At 33.6% G+C, this 19912-nt stretch overlaps 1 protein-coding gene across 1 annotated transcript in view; it reads right to left on the minus strand.

Moving 5' to 3' along the window:
• Positions 1–19912, minus strand: part of LOC123655434 — a 172398-nt gene that overhangs the window by 82493 nt on the left and 69993 nt on the right. The window lies entirely within an intron of this gene.

The following is a 19912-nucleotide window of genomic DNA, read 5'->3' on the forward strand; positions in this document are numbered from 1 at the left end:
ACAATTTTAATGAATTCATTATAGTCAAAGAGTAGCTACCGCCCATTTGTATTACAGATTCCACAACCCATCACTTAACGATAACCCAGTTTTAGAATGTATACAAACATTCAATTTGTTTTGTAGCCTCAAAGTTTTATGATACGATCACCTTAAACAGGTTTTCATACATGGAAAACACTTGTGGCAGGACACTCCTAAGATAAATTTCGATAAGGATCAACGAGAATGCGAGGTCTATTACAGGTTATTAGAAAATTTAGTAATGTTAAAACATGTAAATCTAAAACGAAGCCAATTACAAAACGATTTGTGACTATCCCGTTGGCGTAGTTTGCAGTTTTTTTTTTGTAACTAGGTCGGCAAACAAGTGTACGTCTCACCTGATGGTAAGCGATTATCGTAGCCTATAGACACCTGCAACACCAGATGCATCGCAAGCGCGTTGCTGACCCTATCCCCAATCCTCTGGCTCTGGTCACCTTACTCATAAACAGGAATATTTAGCTGTGGTCTTTTTTAAGGTTGAGGTACTACCCCAGTCGGGCTGCTCCTTATTTTGTGCCGGAAATTTCCTGCTGTAGTTGCCCTGATTTCTGCTCCGGGAGTTGTGGGTTCGATATCGTGTTTAAATGTAATACATATATTTATTGCGAAAACCCAGCAACGAGGTGGATTACGCTTCAGCCCAAGGAGAAGCCCAGCAGTAGAATGCTATATAATGAATCGTAATAAACACATTTAGTATTAACATGAAAACAATAGAAAAAAAAAGTTCATAATATGATTTCTAATGTCTCACACGAAACGTAATTTACTTTAATAGAAATATAATAGTACTCGAGACCCGCCTCTCCCTGGGGTGACGCGTTAGAATTATTTGTTTTTTTTTTATATATTACGTGTTGTTAATCTGTATCTTACAGCTTAGGCTATACGCGAAAAATGGGAAATGTACAGTAAACAAAAAAATAATTAAGTTATTGTAACCAAAAGGAAAACGAGTCAGCGTCGGACAACGTTTACTAGGCTTTTTATGTGTGTTAACTCATAAGCTTTGCATATTAGGTAACTTATAAAGTACGTTACACGTCTCCATAACCATGCAAAGGACCCCGAAACACTGAAACATCGTGTCAACGAACTAATTACTGCTACGGAAACATAAAGCTTATCTGACTTACGTTTTACGTTGTTTTCGATAAGAGCTTGGCTTTTAATTTTACGACTTTTTGTATATATGTCACCGTATTGTTGTGAACATTGTTGATTTGTAAATGACAAGTTGAAACTGTAATGTGACTTAGCAATTGTTACATAACATGAACTTGTATTCTTTGAAGTAAAATTTCTTTAGACTCACTTGACTTGGGGAGTTAGCTGGTGAACTGCTGGTAAGCTGGTTTAACATATTACTCTTCCCGCCATTTGTATATTTGGTTTTTGAATCGTATTTAAAAAAAATAGCATAGGAACGTGTACCAATCGACTGACAAGACCGTAAGTAGTTAAGAAAATACGCGTTATGAAAGATTACTCAAAAAATAATAAACAGATCTCGATCAAATTTAAACAGAGCTACAAGACAAGCATCGGCTTTCGATCGAAATAAGAATCATCAAAATCGGTAGTCCCAGTGAAAAGTTAAGCGGTACAATACAACGTAGGCCGACGAAAAAGTAATCAAGTAAATACGCATTATTAGATATAACTCGAAAAGTACTTGTTAGAGGTGAACTAAAATTAAATGGGACCACATGACACGCACCACCTAATAATAAAAAAACATCATCGAAATCGGTCCCACCCAGTCAAAAGTTTTGAGATAACATACATACATAAAAAAAAAACAATTGAAAACTTCCTGCTTTTGTGTAAAGCGGTTAAAAATGAAATTAATTCATTTCATTAATTAAAACAGTAAACATGTCAAGTTCACTCCATTCTTTATAATCATTAATGTTTGAAATCTATAAATAATTTCAATCTTCAAATTTATTAAATAAGTATAATTGTAAACTATATTTCACAATATCGAGTGATTGTTCACACATTCACTCTTGCGAAACCGACTCTTGTTCAGTCGAGGACGGCTCCTCATTTCGTTTCATAATTTATCGAAATGCTTTGTCTGGCGAGACTATGAATTATATTTAACACTACACACAAGTATATTGCTATCTAAGCTAATTCTAACGAGGTATTCAGAATTGCCTCTTAATATATAACTGTCCGAAAGCCGAGTCCATTTGTACTCGATCCAACTGTAATTATTTTAATTTGTTAAATGATGATTCAAAGGTGCTTTTGAAGCCTATTTGAATGAGATTATTCTTGATTTTAACCGATTTTGATTTTATTAGACTTTATTATACATATTATTATACATTTATATATTATTATGTATTTATATAAAGAAACATAATAAGACCAGTGGCGTAGTTTTTAATGCAATGATTTCGCCGGATCAACGGTTGAGACATATTTATTCACATACATTAAAAGAAAAGTGTGTGTGTGTGTATGCAGTTCACATATGGCAGAAGTGATACTTCTGAAATTTCGCAGGAAGGTAAGTTGTTGCGGTTTTGTTCTATCGAGGATGATCAAGGTCTCGTAAAAAAGGTCATATGAGCCATTCAAAACGCGTCGCATACGCTTTTTGAGTAGAAATCTATTCTATATCATGCTCTCCTACACATTTGTGTGTTGGTTTCTTTCTCGTGACGCATTTTTTGTTTCATTGCGTCAATCAAATCACAACGATTCTAGGGAGGTTTCACTTTAAAATATGTAATTATATCAGCCGGCTTTTAAGTGTTGCCTAAAAAACTGGAACTATGTTGCCTACCTTGGGAGCTGACGCTTTGTATGAATGTTAAAAATATTTATTTATTACTAGCTAACCCAATAGGCGATGTGAACTGGTGAACTGTCAAACTCGTGCAATCAAAAAAATCCTTACATATTCTGAATATTCCCGATTTTCAGCAAAATTTCTTAAATTTTTCAGTCTCGCTATGACTTTTCTACAAAGTATTAGAAAACTTATCAATTTTACCCTCTTCTTCCACTATATTTATGAGATATTTCTATATATAGATATGAATCTAAGTTGTAGTTTATAAACCGCAGAACATTTCCTAATAACCTATCCTATATCCCGCTGTTGGAGTCTATTCGTAACTTATTTTGAGGATAAACTTCATCCACAAGCGGCGAAACCAGCCTTCAGTATATTAACACATATATTCCCAGTTTTGTTGATTTTCGTATAAATCAAGATTGTCACATGTTTCACCCATCAGACGCTACCCACGCGACAATTACTCTAATACATAATTTGCTGTTCTAGAAATGACTAACAACTTTTATGTCTGATGTAGGTCGAACGCAAAGTTATAGACTAGTGTTGTCATACGGTTTTAGGCGGATTTTTTTCGCTTAAACCGAATATAAAAATCATCATATCAAAAATTTCGATCTGGCGGGTACATCGTTCCATAGCTTAATTGGCTAGAGCGCCGACACGGTCAGTCGGAGACGCGGGTTCGATCCCCGCTGGAGCGGTCAATTTTTGATATGATATTCAAAAATGTTTAGAATTCCTAATGTGTGGGTAACACAAAAATAAAATCGTACATATTAAAAAAATGATATTCATATACATCAGGGGAGTCAAGATCAATTTTGCAGGTGTCAATATAATTTAGAATGTGTAGGCGGGTCAGATTCAAATAAAATAAATATGGTGTGCGCATCTTAAGACTTCCGTAGAGGAATCGAGTGAAGTCAGGATTCTTCTTTAGATATGTGATACATTGCAATAACGGGCCATATCTTTGACATCCCTGATATACATAAACTGAATGACACAGCCGGCAGACGGCAACGCTTTTTTACCCTTCATTATATACTAGAAAAATGCGAAAAAATGTGTGTATCAGATCCGGTACTCAAAGGGAATTTACTCACTGGAAACTATTACTGTCATATTTAAAAATTTAAGCCTTATACGAAATGAAACGAGCTGTAGTCGAGTCAATGAGCGTCTGGAGTCAGCTTAAGTTGTTTCACATGATTACTATACTACATATTTTTTATACACTACATATTTTTTATACCACGGACTTTACATAGCGTTTTAAGGAGTTAACTCCAAAAAAGAAAAGAAGATTTAAGATAATTACGCGTACTAAAGAATAATTAACGAATTATTAAAAGAATAATATCAAAATGCGGTTCTTATACAGCCCTCGTCTAACGCCAAATTAATATATAATACATAAATATAAACACATAGAACGACTTTTTTAGTTATATACAATAATTCAAAGGATAATAACTAGTGATGTAAGCATTCGACGTCGGTCTGAGGACTCGTAGGGTCTACGGTATAACTGTGACAAGGGTATTATTAAATTGGATTTATTAACTTGTCAACGAGCGCTTTTCGTAATAAAATATACAAATACCGTCTCATAAATCAGATGAAAGTTAATTATTTCGTAACGATAGTGTTTTGACGTTTTGATATTTGTAGTTTGAGCTGTATTGGAAAGGTTATTGAACTTATGGACGAATGTAGGTAGGTAAGTTATTACAGGTGGTAGAGACAACACAAATTCGTGCTTGCTGTATTTCATACAAGATATAACTAATTTAATAGTGATTGATAGGTTTCTTAAGAGTAACTGCGAAGGCTATTCTCGACTCATCATTCCAGCCTATTGCAGTCCACTACTGGACATAGGCCTCCACAAGTTCACGCTAAAAATGCGTGAACTCATGTGTGTTGCCCATAGTCACCACGTTGGGCAGGCGGGTTTGTGACCGCAAGGCTGGCTTTGTCGCACCTATTAAGACGCTGCTGCCCGTCTTCGGCCTGTGTGTTTCAAAGCCAGCGGTTAGATGGTTATCCCGCCATCGGTCGGCTTCTTAAGTTTTAAGATGGTAGTGGAACTGTGTTATCCCATAGTCGCCTCTTACGACACCCACGGGAAGAGAGGGGGTGGCTATATTCTTTGGTACCGTAGTCACACGGCACACATTCTCATGTCTTCTCGACTATTCTCTGCTAAATCTATATTCCGAATCAGTAGTGGCTTTACATTAACTATAATTACATTATTAAAATACAATATAATTTGATTTTTGAAATGATGATTCGAAGGTACATTTGAAGCCTACTTAGTACAAAAAAACATTATTTTGGAAAGAAAACTTCTCTACGCACGCTGACTTCTAAAGCACACTCTTTTTTATATTCATATTTTGTTGGTCGTTTTGAGTTCCCGATATTTCGAACATTGTTATAAAATTTATCAAAATAACCGATATTAAACATAATAAATATATCGTTTCACACATAAATCATTACACTTTGTCACGTCCAACGCTGGACGAAGGAGTCTCATCCATATAGATTAAAAGTTGGAGCTTAATCCACTAATCCACCACGCTGCTCTACTGCGATTGGTGGATAGTTCCTTAATATGAGTTACAATCGCTATCAGATGTTTATGATAACAACTGTACGCGATAGCTTTATGAGTTGTTCAAGGGTCAGTGGGGAGCCTCACAAGGACAGACTGGAAAAAAATATTTGTTGAAACAAAAATATCGTGAGAATCGAACCCACGACTGCCACTCTTTAGGCACCTACACACTCCACTACACCAGAGCTACTAGACTAGAACCCACTAGTATAGTTTACTCAGTAAATGTTCTGCAGTAATTACGCTCGTCTTAAGTTAACTGGAGGCGAAGTTAGAAGTTATGTATATTCCTAACTAACGCGGTTTCAGCTTGTACGCTACGGCGACGTCTTCGTTCAAATGTAGATTTAATGGTAATCACTATTTTAATTAGATATTTAGATTCTAGACTTGTGAGTACTTGTAGGTATTAATTAGCGTTTCAAACGCGTCAAAAGCAGTGTCATATACATATACATATATAAATCAGAGTATGTTTGATAAAGCAATATTAATGATCGAATTCGATGTGTTAGAAAATATGAAAAATTTCAATTAGGAGCGTTACTTGGTTGAAAACTTAGAAAATCATATTAATAAAATGAAATTAAAGCGACTTCTATTCAAAGGGCTTACGATTACAAATTGAATTTCGAATTTGAACAAGTGCCAATCATCATCAATTATATATTTACAATCACAGATACACGTTATGATATTATATATACAATTAGTATTTTGACAAGTATCTCCTAAGGGGGATTGGGTTAAGGTTGGCATCGCACTTGCGATGCTTCTGGTACTCCATGCGTTTATAGGCTACGGTAATCGCTTAACCTCAGGTAAGCCGTACGCTTGTTTTACCTTGTGTAAAAAAGTATATGAAAACATTATCTTTACAAGCCAAAAAAGATTAACAAAGTTTCACTCAGATCTCAATATCAAATTACTTTGATATGTTAATTTACATTTGAGCATTTTAATTTTAATTAAATATTTTATTCTTATTAATTTTATTATTAAAACATTATGTGTCAGTGGACGATGAAACATATTTCATAGTTCTTGTTTCTTTTTTTTATTAACAGCCCCCAGTTGTATCTTCTCCTGTGTCTGGGGTCAGTTGACCGCTGCGCCAACGCGTCATCGAAGAGTCCTCGTCGCCCTCGTCGCGAGTTCTAAATGACTTCAACTGTCACATTGTAGGCAAAAATCTCTTCTCCTACATGCATCACGTACTTATGACAACTAATGAGCACTTTAATTAAACTGGAACTCCTGTCTAAGCTCCTAATTAATCTGGAACCACAGACCATAGAAAAACTATCTGAAACCGTCGGCTTTACGTGCTCTCTGAGGACCAAAAATACAAATATCTATCAAAGTGGAAACAACAATATATTGATTGAAATAGGACACAATAGGATATATCCTGCATAAAATCTGGAGCAGACCATCCGGAAGTACGTCTGCCTCACAAAAGATCACAGCTAAATAACTTGAGCAGAGCTACATATGTTCCTGTGGTGAGTAAGGATGGCGAGAGCTGAAAATAGACGGGCGTAGGGTCGCAACGCGTTTGCGAATCTTCTGTTGTTGTAGGCGTCTATAGGCTACGGAAACTGGTTACTATCATACCATAAGCTTGTATGCCACGCACATTGTAGCGACATCTATTGCGCAATATACGAACTTAGAACTGACGTATCCTAAATCGCGATATCAAAGTTATCAGAGTGATTGAACAATATATACGAGAACCCGACAACAGCCGTTGGGCCAGTCGCCCACTAGACACAAAACCCGTCTGGTCGAAGGATTTTCCCTTTGCGATAGCGGACGAGAAACTTAACACACTGTTACATCACTCTCCAGAACTGTAAGTACTACAGAACAATTGTTCCTAAGTACTGGAAAATTTCCTATATGTTATTATTACTCGGTGAACACGTAGCCTTAGATAACGCTGTCGTAGCGGAACGAGCCACGTTTCAATTGCCAAGGGAACACTGACATGTAATGAATTTTCTCTGTAATTCTTGTTACTTTTTCTGTGTGTATGTGTACATGTGAAATATTTATTTATTACTGGAGGCCGTTCTATCTACTGAGGGTCGGTATGATTGAGGAGTTTGTTACTAAATTGTGATAGCAGTTAAAACTTTCAATAGTAAAGGTAGGTAGTATAGTATAGATAAATCTTTTCTTCTAGCTGTGTTCGGTGAAGAGGCAGTCTGTTTAAAGCAACTTCGGTTTTGTCAACGGAATACGACGTGTAATTGCTTGGGGATTTTCGAAACACGGCAATTACCTTTAAACTTAGACTGTTATCTTCCTCACACGATATATAAATCGTATATAAAACAATACATATACACTTTGCTATTATATATTTAGTTTGAACGTTGTTATATAAGAATAGACCGGTGGAATTTGCTCGAAGGCCTATGTCTTAAGAAGGATCGCTATATTAGGTATATCATGTTACAGTAATGACCATACAGTTGTTGTTTATTTAAATGTTTGAACTACAAATCTGAATTGATTTATAATTAACTAAAAGAAAATTGATGAAATGAAATGCCTATAGTCACCACGCTGGGCAGGCGGGCTGGTGACCGCAGGGCTGGCTTTGTCGCACCTAAGTCGCTGCTGCCTGTCTTCGGCCTATGTATTTCAAAGCCAGCAGTTGGATGGTTATCCGCCATCGGTCGGCTTTTTACGTTCCGTAGTGGAACTGTTTTATGCCTTAGTCACCTCTTACAACACCCACAAGAAGAGAGGGTGTGATTCTTTATTGCCGTAACCACATAGCACCTTTTGATTTTAAAGTTTTATTGATTTAGTTAATTAATATCCATTCACGTATCGCTGTCACACACACTTTTTTATTTATTTGTTACATTTTCTTGGTTATCTATTAAAAGTAATAATTATTTTGAGACGTCGAAAATAATTTAAAAATAGACGTCTTAAAAAAGTTTAGTATATTTTAATTGAAAGAGCTTTTACTTCGTCTATATTAATATTTCACGATATAGAATACTGAAATAAAATAATTAACGATATTACTCGAGCCTTGAACGAAGGTTTTATTAATTATATATAGTGAATTTACGCTTTCTTTAATCAAATGTAATGTAGTAAGTAATATATATATATATATATATATATATATATATATATATATATATATATATATATATATATATATATATATATATATATATATATATAACGGTCTAGTCAAGTCATATAAGTCATAGTCATATGAGTGTTAGAGATATGAGGTGTTGTATACTTTTTAAGTGACAAATTCAATACACATTAATTACTCTGCATTTGTATTTTTTGATCCTAATAGTGTAAAAATCGCTAAACTATACTTGTAAAATAAATAAACAAAAAACATAATTCATTCTCGTCTTAACCAATTACTCTGTAAATATTTCCAAACAAATGACCTTTTTAAAGTTCCTATTATTAACTATAAACAAACAAACTTTCCAATTAATATTTCGATAGATCATGTATAATTTTCGTGAATGAATCATAAAACCAAGATACGATTAGCCTCAATTATCGCAGCGTGAAACAGCTTTCCTTAATGGATTTATTAATATAAGTTTTTATTAACACTTCTGTGATGGAGTCTTAGTGACCCATACGTAATGACATTCAGGTAACTTATAGGTGATTTAGGCTGCAATATTCCACTGCTTGAAATAGGGCTCTTTCTTCACTGGTAGACGGAAACCAGAATTAAAAGATAACTATATAATTCAAAATTGGAACCGATTTTCGTAAACATCTATCGTGCACGTTGATAAAAATACATGTTCTGTTTGTCAGATTACACGATATTCCGTAGCAAAAGTGTATTAATTTGCCCATCCTTCATTTAGAAACGTAGTGGAAGCCACTTCTAATTTATAGGGAAGAGGGATTTGCCCAGCCATGGAATGTTTATTTGTATCCCACTGCTGATGAAAGCAAAGACTGCTACAATACATTTCTGACCAAATATGAACTGACCAGGGAATCATAAAGCGGTGGATATGAAAAAGAACAAAAAGCTTAACGAAAAAATTTCAAACATAATACGTAATTCTATGTGATGACTGGATTATTAATGAATAGCATTTGACTGCCGTGACAACAAGCTTTAAATATAGTAAAATGTCAGAATTTACATATTTTATTATTTTATTCGAAACATTGATGGAACGCGCCGAATAATTTAATGAATCATTTATTCATAACGAAATATTAGAAATAATTGACACAAAGTTATTCATACCGGCTCTTCAAAGACATTTCACGAGTGATTTTATGTAAAACGTATTGTTTCCTGAATTGTTAATAAAATGTTACAATCGTATTATTATCTTATTATTGACACAATTTTGTTTGCTAGCAAACGAAAAAAACCGACTTCAATTATATCGACAAGTAGAAAAAAAAAAATAACAAACGCACTAGTCGCCACTACAATTTTCGAAGGTTCCCCTTGATTTCTCTGGAAAACCATCATCAGATCCTGGTTTCCTTATCACGGCAACACTGTGAGATATCTCTTTTTCAACAAAAAAAAGAATCAGCCAAATTGATTCGTAAACGACGAAGACGAAAGCAAACAGACATAAAAAATATATACGGTCGGATTGAGAAACTTCCCCCTTTGTGAAAAAAACATGTTATGTTAAATGATCTTCAATAAAAATTCTCAAACGAAATAAGGCTTTCACGTCTGTTGAGAAGTAGAACACAGCTTCTGACATAGATAAAAACTGTTGCTTGAGTTGCAAAAACCTGAACATAAACACTTCACAATCAACGGCCTCCAGTTTCTCCTGTGTCGGGGGTCGAAAAACACAAACGCCCAGACCACGACAAATGAACCCTACGGATATTTATTTTATTTTTTATTTATTTATTTATTTACTCTTTATTGTACACCACAATATGCAAATACATAATAATAATAATACAGACAACTTAAGAATGTGTAGTACAAGAGGCGATCTTATGGCTAGTTAGCCATTTCTTCCAGACAACCCGAATTTATCATGAGCAAGGATTGAACCCGCAACTGCAAGCGAAACAGCCAGTGTTGTTTGCTGCGACAAAGCGTCTTCTTCTTAAAAAAGTTTCATCAACGCTGATGCTTCTTTACTTGCTCAAACCATGTATTTATAATTGTTATAATATAGATAACAAAAAAATTAATAAATTGTAAATTGTTACAAGTAGCGCCACCTATGTATAACTTTTTTCAATAAAGATGATTTAGTCTGTCTCAAGTTTGGCACACGGTTGTTTCAATAGGTTATGGGCCCAGACATTAAAAATAATTTTAAAAGTTATAACGCGTAGTACTGTTGTTTTTTTGTGAATAAAATGGCCATGAACTACATTGCTAATATTCCAAAACTAAAAGGGCGCGAAAACTACGAGGATTGGTGTTTTGCAGTGCAAAATGTGTTGGTGTTAGAAAACATGGCGCATGCTATCGCCGAGAAGCTACCCGCTTCACCTACGACTAGCCAGATCAATGAAGACGCCAAAGCTAAAGCAAAATTAGTGTTGACAATTGACCCATCACTTTATGTGCATATTAAGCATGCATCAACAACCTTTGATTTATGGATCAAGTTGAAGAAAATGTTTGATGATACCGGCTATACAAGGAAAATAGGCTTGTTACGCAAGCTCATCAGCATACGGCTTGATAATTGTGATTCGATGACCCAGTATGTAACCGAAATTGTAGAAACGAGCCAGAGATTACAAGGTACGGGCTTCAAAATTACGGATGAATGGATAGGAGCATTAATGTTAGCAGGATTACCCGAAAAATATAGTCCTATGTTAATGGCCATCGAACATTCAGGAATCGAAATCTCAACAGATGTCATAAAATCCAAATTGATCGATATGTGTGATAATGTTGGCAGCAATGAGCCGGAAAGTGCATTTTTGACATCTAAAGGTTTGCAGCGAGGAAAAAATAAGGTTGGCAAAACTGCGGAAACGAATACTCGATCTGTCAAAGTAATTAAATGTTATAAATGTAAACGAACCGGCCATTATAAAAATCAGTGTCCATTATTAAAGGATAAACCAGTGAATGCATTTAATACAGTTTTCTTTAATGGTAATTTTGGCAAAAACGAGTGGTATATTGATTCTGGAGCCAGCACTCACATGATAAATAATCAAGAAAATATAATAAACGCGTCACATAACCTAAAGACTAATCAGATTACAGTTGCAAATAGTATGACTATGCCTGTGACATGTTCAGGAGAAACACAGATTACAACAGTTGTTGGCAAGTTACAATATGATATTGTTGTCAAAGAAGTGTTGTGTGTTCCAAATCTCACGACGAATTTGTTATCAGTTAGTAATTTAATAAAGAATGGTAACAAAGTTAGTTTCAGTGATGAACATTGTTATATCAGAAACCGAGAAAATACTTTAATTGGTATTGCAGAAATGACAAACGGGGTCTATAGATTACAGACCAAACCAGCATGTTTGTTAGCAGCCTCGGCTACAGTAGCTTCTGATATCATTTGGCATCGAAGACTCGGTCATATTAATAGTAGTGATATGAATATCATGAAGGAAGGTGCTGTAGAAGGTATGGATTATACTAACAGAGCAGACATAAGTAAAGCTAACTGTACAGTGTGTTGTGAAGGAAAACAGACGAGACTACCTTTTCAAAATAGTAGTCATAGAAGTGAGAGAGTCCTAGAAGTGATACATGCCGATGTATGTGGCCCGATGGAAACAAAATCCATTGGATTATCTCGATATTTTTTGCTTTTTGTGGATGATCATAGCAAAATGTCTTTTGTTTACTTCATGAAAAATAGAAGTGAAGTGTTTACCCGTTTTAAAGAATTTAAGCTCATGGTTGAGAACCAAACAAATTATAAAATTAAAATTTTTAGAACAGATAATGGCACAGAATTTTGTTCAAACGAAATGAAGAACTTTTTAAAACAGTGTGGAATAATTCACCAGCGAACTAATCCTTATACTCCTGAACAAAATGGTATGTGCGAGAGGTTCAATAGAACTATAGTTGAGCGAGCTAGCTGTCTTCTTTATGATGGTAAATTAGAGAAGAAATTCTGGGCAGAAGCAGTACATACAGCAGTATATTTAAAGAATAGAACATTAGCTTCAGGATTAAATAAGAAAACTCCATATGAAGTTTGGACTGGCCGAAAACCAAATATCAGTCACATAAGAATCTTTGGTAGTGTAGTGATGGCTCATGTGCCCAAAGAAAAACGTTTGAAATGGGATAAAAAGGCTATAAAACATTATTTAGTGGGATATGCTGATAATGTAAAAGGTTACCGTCTTTACAACCCCAAAAGTAACAAAGTCATTACGAGCAGAGATGTTATCATCTTGGAACCCAATGATAGTCCAGAAATGACACAGGTCAATATAAGTGAAGGTCAAGGAACATCATTAGGTCATACGAAGAAGCACAATGACACAGAATCTGACTCCGAACGCAATTCTGTAAGCACAGTGATAAGTAATGATGACATTACCTATGTAGAAGAACAGAGTGAAACAAGTAGTTCTGATGATTTCTCAGACTGTTTACCGATGAATGAGGTGAAGAATCTTGCTAAGATAAGTCAACCTGTAGTAACAGTAAGAGAGAAGAAAAAGCCTGATAGATATGGTTATAGCAATATGTGTGTTGAAACAGATATGAGTCTGTACGAAGACCAGATGACATATGAAGAAGCTATGAATGGACCAGAAGCTGATCAGTGGAAGCAGGCCATGCGAGAGGAACTTCAGTCGTTCGAGGACAATGATGCATGGGAAATTGTTGATATACCAAGTAACGGATCAATTGTGCAAAATAAGTGGGTGTTAAATAAAAAACTAGATGTGAATAATAAAGTGCGATATCGTGCAAGACTCGTGGCTAAAGGTTTTACGCAGCGAAGGGGTGTAGACTACGAGAACACTTTTTCTCCTGTCGTAAAACATTCTACACTGAGAATGTTGTTTGCTCTAAGTGTACAGTGGGATATGGACATTACACATTTAGATGTAACAACGGCATTTTTAAATGGTCATTTAAAAGAAAATATTTATATGTCATTTCCAGAAGGTTTTGAAAATAAGCAAATTGGAAAGGTCTTAAAACTTAAAAGAGCTATATATGGACTTAAACAATCTTCTTTAGTCTGGTATGAAAAAGTAAAAGATTGTTTGCTTAAGTTTGGTTTTAAAATAAGTAAATTTGAACCATGTTTGTTTACATGTTTTTGTGAAAATATTAAGATTATAGTAGCTGTTTATGTTGATGATTTTTTAATTTTTTCGAATAGTTATTCTGAGACTAAAAAATTAAAAAAAGTATTAAATTCTGAATTTAAATTAAAAGATTTAGGTCCTGTTAAATGTTACCTAGGTATGCGAATTAATGTAAATAAAGAATGTAAGACTATTACTGTAGATCAACAGGAATATATAGAGCAATTATTGTCTAAGTTTAATATGTCTAATTGTAAAACTATAGATACTCCTATTGAGAGTAAGTTAAATTTAGAAAAGGCTGAAAACTGTGTAGTAAACATTCCATATCAAAATCTAATTGGAAGCCTTATGTATTTGGCAGTTTTGACTAGACCAGACTTATCATATTCTCTTAGTTACCTCAGTCAGTTTAATAATTGTTATAATGAAACTCATTTTAGTTATGCTAAACGAATATTAAAATATTTACAAAAAACAAAACATTATTGTTTAACATATCATAAGAATAATGTAGAGCTGACTGGTTTTGTGGATGCAGACTGGGCCAGTGATAGTTTAGATCGTAAGTCTTACAGTGGGTTTTGTTTTGTAATGAATGGTTCAGTAATTTCCTGGCAAAGTAAAAAACAAAGGAGTGTCTCTTTATCTAGTACTGAGGCAGAATATGTCGCTCTTTCAGAAGCATCTAGAGAGGCTGTTTATTTAAGAAATTTGTTGTACGAGCTTACTGGTGTTAAACATGTTATTAAATTGAAATGTGATAATCAAAGTGCATTAAAATTAGCAACAAGTCATCAGGCACATAGTAGATTAAAGCATATTGATGTGCGTTTTCATTATGTTAAGGATGCTGTTAAAAATAAATTAATTAATATTGAATATATTTCAACTCAGGAAATGCCTGCAGACTTGTTAACTAAAGGACTTTTGTCAACTAAGCATTATAAGTTTATGAATATACTGGGAATTAAGGACAAATAATATTATGTATTTTGTTTAGGAATTCACATTTATTTTGTTAAGTGGGGGTGTTATAATATAGATAACAAAAAAATTAATAAATTGTAAATTGTTACAAGTAGCGCCACCTATGTATAACTTTTTTCAATAAAGATGATTTAGTCTGTCTCAAGTTTGGCACACGGTTGTTTCAATAATAATAATGCAAATATTTGTTATCCTCGTTAGACTGCTTCACTATTTTCAAAGCTCAAATTTTACCCGTCAGCCTCTCACTTCCATATACACGAATTAATGATCTATCTCACATATTATGACAAATCTCTTTAAATGAGAATTCGTTACGTGTGCTCAAGCGACTTCTGTAATCATCTATGATAATCGGCTTAATTAAGTCACTAATGAATCTAAGATCATGTATTTTAGATCACCTACGCACTCAAGTTACGTGAAATGATGAATTCATTAAAGCCTTAAAACTTATTTGCACACTATTATATCTCTATTTGAAATAGAGCAAAATCGGAATTAGATTTTTAATAATTAAATTTTTAATCTACTAAGAATTGTTTCCCATAAAAAACCGTCTTCATTTTTCGAAGTCAACTAATTACGTATTTTTAAGGATAACACAATATGTACTAAGTTTGATCATGTCCAAATTTAAATAGTACAACAAAGTACCTACACCAAGTAAAAAGTAACAAGGTAACACACAAAAATACACCCGAATCGTAAGTATTGTATCATTTTTAAATACAACTAAATCGGCAAACCAGCGTCAGACTCACCTGATGGTAAACGATTACCGTAACCTATAGACGCCTGCATCACTACAAGCATCGCAAGCGCATTCCCGACCCTCTCCCGAGCTCTGGTCACCTTACTCACCACAGGAACACAATACTGCTTGAAAGCAGCATTATTCAGCTGTGATCTTCTGTAAGGTCAAGGTACTTCTCCAGTTGGGCTGCTCCACATTTTGAGCAGGATATTTCCTACTGTGCCCTACCTCAGTTCTTAATATTTACATATGAGTATATAAACAAATAATAAGTGTTGATGGTAAGTTAATGACTTTATATTAGGGATATTGAGGAGAGGCGAATTATAGAAGACATCTGGACAATAGAAGCTAAAACAAATGTTTAAAACTTATTTCTGTTTCCCTGTCTATGTGTCTATTTCGTCGTCGAGGAAAGTTCACTGCACGACATTTGAAAGCTATTTCGTTGTGGCCTGGAGGCCTAATCTAAAATCTGATATAGGTTTCATCTTGATACGTTACCTAAATTATTATTACTCGATGAAATTGTAGTTAAATCGTATTGTACCATAAAAAAAAATTAACTTATATACTTAGTTTTTTTTGACTGTAACATAATAATCACCACAAACATATTCGCGGATAAGTCGCGGATAAGTACAAATCAGGTCGCCGTAGACTTTTTCATTAAAAAAGGCTTCCGACTTAGTTTAGATTTAAAACAACATGAAACCAGCAATTAATTTCTAACCGATTTCCGTATTAATAACGAACAGACTATTATAGCCACAGAGATTATAGCACTGCTATTACACCAAATAAATAACATCAAATCGTTATTCACGCGACGAAACATTTATTTAAAAAATAAGTACACATTAACACTGTATTATATCTTAACATTATTTTAAACACTAAACCTGTTTTTATACAGGGCTGTCATTCGATTCCTTTTTTTTTTACTTAAATTCAAAGTTTAGCTAAGTTAAAATTAGTAAAATTATAAAAATGCATATATCATAAACTAGCGACCTCTGCCCGTCCATATTTTTTTACACGACAAGTAATAACCAACATATCATATACTAAAACCTTCTCCAAACACGCTACATCTTATGGTATAAGTATTATTTCTATCGGTTAGGTAATTTTCGCAGTATAACCGAACAAAACAACCGGCTCTCCATTTATTGGAATGAAGTTCCTTACGGCAGGCTTGACATTTGGCTGGGGACCGAACTGAAAAAAATGTGATACTAAAACCGTAAGAAAAATATATAACGGAAGTGACGTAATATCAGTCACACGACGAGACTGTATAATATGACATTTGTAAAACTAAAATATTACTAGTAAACTTGTAATTTTATACATATTTTTTTTTTTATTTCAATAGTCTGAATTATTATTATTTTGTTTGATTTATTTTATTTTACGGTATTTGTTATTTTCTAAAATACTAAATTTCCTAAATACTTTTATGTACTTAATTAAAAACCAATCAACAAAATTAAAAAAAATCAAGAACTAGAAAATATATATAAAATTCAACATTCTTTTTTTCAAATTGTGTTGCTTCTATACTATCCAAAGGAACTTCGTTCCTACCTGGTGTCCTATGACACCACATAATTTTTTATATATAATTTTTTAGTAGAGAAGGTAGATATCATTTGGCGTCGATTTAAAATTGATATTCATGAAACTACAATTAAGAAAGGAGATATATACATTTAAAAGTGATTCCTTGAATTGAGTAGTAAATTAGATATTCGTGAATCCTAATTGAAATAGGTCTTTATATAAAAACTATCTATATAAATAAAAAGTATTCGTTAAATGTCATAAGCGCTAACATTTCACGATTAATTAGTGCGTTACTGAACGAAAAGTTAAAACAAATTGCACGATTGGAATAGAACGTAAAAATCTGTTCGATTGTGGAGGACATTTTGCATTGGAGCAGAACTAAAATAAAATTATAAAAAAAAATTAAAAATCAATCAAAAACGTATATAAATAATAACACATCATACAAAACATACAAAATCATATCTTAACTCAAATGATGATTACAACGAAGTCACGTACTTATAAAATGACACAGGGAATTATTTACTAGTATATGGGAAGAAAAGCCTTAATTCCTAATGTAGAAAGTGGTTCGTTCTAGTTTCATTCCCAGCCCTAGGTCGGTTTGTGAAGGCCTGTAATCAGGCAAGCGACGCCGTGGCGCCGGATGCCTGTTGAGTCTTAGTCTATCTAATAACGCAGACGGTACAAGATATTTTTTATGACACATTATTTAAATAAATTGATACAAAATAAGATTAAGAATTGATACATAAGCTTATATGAAATTACATTAAGAATTGACACATGGTAAAACTGATCCTGTTATTATGGTAAATATTGCGTTCTTCTGAAAGTCAACGAAATATTAAAGGAAGCTTAGAAGGAACTTTAAAAGAAAAGGAAAGAGTATATAATTCTTAGCTATCTTTTTCTAACACTATTACATATTTCTTAGCACTAAAAGAAATACTTTGGCTGTGCAATTAGCTAATGAAAACACAGAGAGACTTAAAAGATGTTATAGAACTCTTGAAAAAGATTTTTTTATTAATATTTTGATAAGTAACAAAAATTATTATTGAAAAATATGTTTTCGAAGAGCGATAACTCCATCCAAATTTAACTGATTAGAACAGTTTTCGTTGAAAATTATGATCACATATACACGTGTATATTAAGAGAAAGAGAGAAATAAAGGATTTCGAGTAAAGTATAGTTATATAAAGACAAAAAAAACTGTAATTTCATACATCATTCATTTTCTCGCTATTATCCTGACGTAGGACGTATGGAGGGCGTGTATTGGTGTAAATTATTTTTAATTTCACACAATTGTGTCAGGCGTGGGCGACAAGTGAAATTGATGGTTTTATCATGGTGTGACGTCAGCAGACCACTTGACTCCGATCACGTCACGATTGTAATCCAAAACTGTGACGCGATCGAGTTTAATCCACACCCACTTTATTAAAATATTATACCAATACAATAAGATTCAATATTTTCACCCCTTTCTATATTCCTCAGTCTTTATTTACGTCGCTGTCGTGTCTATTGTCTTATTACGATTTTTTTTTTATTATAATAGTCCACTTGTTGTACGCTGTAAATATGTTATAATTATATCTGCTATACGATATATGATTACAGTTTAGTCGACAGACTTTATCCTGTCTTGAAAACTGTCAATCATATCATGTTAAACTCATGGTTACGTTTTTTTAAATGTTTTGTGTAATTTTCTTCTTTTTTCCATAAAAACCTCTTTACAAAGTACTGGAAAAGTTAACAAAAAAAAATGCCGAATAGATCTCGTTTTTTGAGTTTTGTCCCTTGCAATACAAGAGTTGGTGTGAACGCGACATCTTTGGAACTACTCTTTTGTATTGCAGAAAATTACTTTTTTAGACTATTGATTATTTAATATTACGCTATGAGCAATAGAAACAAAACATCGATTAAAATATTACATGAATTATGCATTTTGGTTTTCTTTTGGCAAGCAGCTTGATTTAACGCGCTAATTTTAGGAACTTAAAAAATTATTGTTGAAAAATTTATTGTTGCATAGTCCTTTTCCGAGAAAGATTATGAGCTATGTAATATTTTAGTACATTTTTTCCTCAAATTAACGCGTATGAAACCGCGGGGAACTGCTAGTTATATTGTAAAATTTCCATGCGAATGAAGTTACAACTAACAGACAGTATTCATGAATAAAAAGCCTATGTATTGTGGGTCCGTACCACATATCGATTTTAATTGCTTGATAAACATCGTTTGTTTTATGAATATTTATCATCTTCAAAAGAGCAACTGCGGAGTTTCTTGTTGATTCTTCTCTGCGGAATCTACACTTCGAATCGGTGTTAGCTTCACTTTTAAGAATAATAATCACTTTGAAATTTTAATTTGTAAAATTTCGATTCAAGGGTGTATTTTAGGCCTATTTGAATAACGTTGTTTTTGATTTGATTTGAAAAACAATTAAAGAATTAATCATCTGTACTGACTAACAAAATTAATACAAATATTTATTTATATTATTAACTTTGTATAATCGTCAATTTTAGACCATTTTTACCTAACATTTGATCATCCAGGTCTTGATTGTTATCATGTACACCTGATAGCGATCGTTACTCATAGTAGGGAATATATCCGCCAACCCGCATTGGAGCAGCGTGGTGGATAAGCTGTGATCCTTCTTCTACATGGGGAAAGAGGCCTATATCCAGGAGTGGGATATTACAGGTTGAAGCGTAAGTATAAGCGTTGATCATCATACATTTTGTTTTAAAGCTATTATTGGATAAAATTACCA

Source organism: Melitaea cinxia, chromosome 7 (assembly GCF_905220565.1).
Source record: "Melitaea cinxia chromosome 7, ilMelCinx1.1, whole genome shotgun sequence".
Lineage (NCBI taxonomy): Eukaryota > Metazoa > Arthropoda > Insecta > Lepidoptera > Nymphalidae > Melitaea > Melitaea cinxia.